At 49.8% G+C, this 3,346-nt stretch overlaps 1 pseudogene; it reads left to right on the top strand.

Annotated features, from left to right (window-relative positions):
* The first annotated feature begins 374 nt into the window (after nt 1-374).
* On the top strand, nt 375-492 carry LOC124620602 (annotated as a pseudogene).
* Nucleotides 493-3,346: the final 2,854 nt, after the last annotated feature.

Here is a 3,346-nt window from a genome sequence, read left to right as displayed (position 1 = left end):
ACTGGTACAGATGTTTCTGACATACATAAGGGTATGCTGATTGCTCAGTTTTAACTCCACAGTACGTAATGATGATTTATTTACGAGGATGGCTGTACCGAGAATACTCAAATGTCAATAAAAGAAAGAATTTCACAGGATTTCCTGTACTTACCTGCTGGACTAATTGTACTGGAAGAAAAGAAACTATGAAGAAATAGCTTAGCCAAAGCCTAGGCTTTCGAGAATGATCTTCCACTCTGCAATGGAGTGTACACTGTTCTAAAATTCCCTGGTAACTTTAAAATGCGCACACTCCGCTGCAAAATGAAAAATTAATTCCAGAATCTCTTGTTCATGTGGACAGATTTTTAGAAGTATGTCTGCATAACTATGGCTACGGCCTTGCCGCAGTGGATACACCGGTTCCCGTGAGATCACCGAAGTAAAGCGCTGTCGGGCGTGGTCGGCACTTGGATGGGTGACCATCCAGGCCGCCTTGCGCTGTTGCCATTTTTCGGGGTGCACTCAGCCTCGTGATGCCAAATGAGGAGCTACTCGACCGAATAGTAGCGACTTCGGTCAAGAATACCATCATTACGACCGGGAGAGCGGTGTGCTGACCCCACGCCCCTCCTATCCGCATCCTTCTCTGAGGATGACACGGCAGTCGGATGGTGCCGATGGGCCACTTGTGGCCTGTAGACGACGTGGTCTGTATAACTATGAAGCTTCTACGTCTTCATACGTACTCGGCAAGCCACTGCACGGTGCTTAACGGAGGCTACCCTGTACCATTACTAGTCATTTCTTACCCTGTTCCACATGAAAATGGAACGAGGGAAAAACGACCGTCTTTATGCCTCCGTATGAGCCCTAATTTCTCGTATCTTATCTTCGTGGCCCTTACGCGAAATGTGAGTTGGCGGCAGTACAATCATTCTGCAGTCAGCTTCAAATTCCGTTTCTCTAAATTTACTCAGTAGAGTTCCTCGAAAAGAGCGTCGTTTTCTCTCCAGGTATCCCCATTTTTCTCGAAGCATCTCGACGAAACTTGCGGTGCTGTTCGAACATACTGGTAACAAATCTAGCAGTCCGCTTCTGGACTGCTTCTCGAGCAACCACACGACAAGGAGCAGTGAATGGTATAAGACGCTCACTTGTATTTCCGCCGTAGTTAATAAGCAGTGGCTGAACACGCTCAGTAGATAGGCCGCCGGCGCAGATCGCGATGGAGCCCGCCAGTTGCCCGGTCTTGTTTGTTTTTGTGACGGGTTGGACTGGATCACATCCTGTTGGCGGCCGGAGCTCTACAGGTGACTAATATATTAGCCGCGCTGCTGGCCGGAACAAAGGTACTGCGCCCGAGATATATTGCTTTGTGCGCCCGGTAACCCGCACCAGAAACAAAGCGCACAAAGGGAGACAATATTTCAGACCATCACGGCTCCTTAACAATCAAAGGGCTGTAATGACTGGAGCAACAACATAAATTTAATTACCACTTCAGAAAAAAAGGAAGTGGAGAGGGGGAGGGGGATAAGGGGGTGGGGGGGGAACGAGAATAATTACCGATCGAGTGGCGGTGCGGAGCGTCGCCCGCCTAATGTTTTGTCGGTGGCAGCCGTGCCGAGCCGGGCGGGTATGAAAGGGACCTCTCAACACGACCGCCCCGCGGGGAGCGCGCGCTGGAGAATTGGACTGATTGCGGGCGGATAGCGCATGGCGCGGGGTGTTAGGACGGTGGCCCACCAGCCAGGAGCGCGCGCTATGATGCCGGAGTCACGAAAAGCTTTCCCGTACTTTTGTATGTATGTGTGGACAAGGCAATGCGCTTTACACTGAGGTGTGAAGTCGTGGGATAGCGATATGCACGTGTACAGATGGCGGTAGGAACGCGTACGTAAGGCGTAAAAGGGCAGTGCATTGGCGAAGCTCTAATTTGTATCAGGTAATTCATGTGTAAAGGTTTCCGATGTGTTAATGGCCACACGACGGGAACTAACAGACTTTGAACGCACAGTGGTAGTTGGAGCTAGGCGAGTGGGACTTTCCATTTCGGAAATCGCTAGGGAATTCAATATTCCGAGATCCACAGTGTATAGAGTGTAAATGTTAGGCATCAATTCTCAACACGACAAACGCAGTGGTCAGTGAGACAATGAGGATAAAATCAGAGAGATTAGAGCCCACACAGAGGCATACCGACAAAAAAGATGGTTCAAATGGCTCTGAGCACTATGGGACTTAACATCTATGGTCATCAGTCCCCTAGAACTTAGAACTACTTAAACCTAACTAACCTAAGGACATCACACAACACCCAGCCATCACGAGGCAGAGAAAATCCCTGACCCCGCCGGGAATCGAACCCTGGAACGCATACCGACAATCTTTCTATCCACGAACAATACGAGACTGGAATAGAAGGGAGAACCGATAGAGGTACTTAAGGTGCCCTCCGCCACACACCGTCAGGTGGCTGGCGGAGTATGAATGTATATGTAGACGGTCTTCACTTAACGACTGATAGCAGCCGCGTTTGCGTAGAGTTGTCAGTGTTGACAGACAAGCAACAGTGGGTGAAATAACCGTGGGACGTACGATGAACGTATTCGTTAGGGCAGAGCGGCGAAATTTGCCATTAACGAGTATGTCAGCAGACGACCGAAGTGACTTCCTTTGGTAATAGCACAACATAGCCTGCAGCGCCTCTCCCTGGGCTCGTGACCACATTCGTTGGACCCTTGGCCACTGGAAAAGCGTGGCCTAGTGAGACGGGTCCCGATTTCAGTTGGTAAGAGCTGATGGTAGAATTCGAGTGTGGCGCAGACCCTACGAAGCCACAGACCTGAGCTGTCAACAATGTGGTATCGATAGCAACGATGCCACGGGATAGTTCATAAGTTGGCACTATGAGACACCAACGACAGTGCACTCTAGCCGGAGCGGGACAGCTCCACGAGCTCCGCTCGAGATTGTGCCAATTTGATCAAGAGCAGATGGCTGGGACACTTCGCTTCACTTACGACGGGTTTAAGGCTTCGCACCTCAGTGCAGAGTTGTGTATTACTCTTCTTGTACCAGTAAACCACTTTTACTTTCTTGCAGTGCCGACGTGTATTACCTTTTCCTGCTCCTGCTCCTACCCACGTGCCGCCTTCCAGGCGGGATATAAAAAACAAGGCGCTGTGCAAACTGGTATTAGCTCCACAATGGTGTGGGCTGTGATTACATGGAATGAACTCAGTTCTCTGGTCAACTGAACCATGTAATTGACTGGAAATGGTTATGTTAGACTACCTGGAGACCATTTGCAGCCAGCCATTCATGGACTTTATGTCAACGGGGCACAATTGTTCGCGAT

The sequence above is a fragment of the Schistocerca americana genome, chromosome 6 (genome assembly GCF_021461395.2).
Source record: "Schistocerca americana isolate TAMUIC-IGC-003095 chromosome 6, iqSchAmer2.1, whole genome shotgun sequence".
NCBI lineage: Eukaryota > Metazoa > Arthropoda > Insecta > Orthoptera > Acrididae > Schistocerca > Schistocerca americana.
The sequence above is the reverse complement of the archived record's forward strand: the minus strand, read 5'-3'. Positions and strand labels throughout refer to the sequence as shown.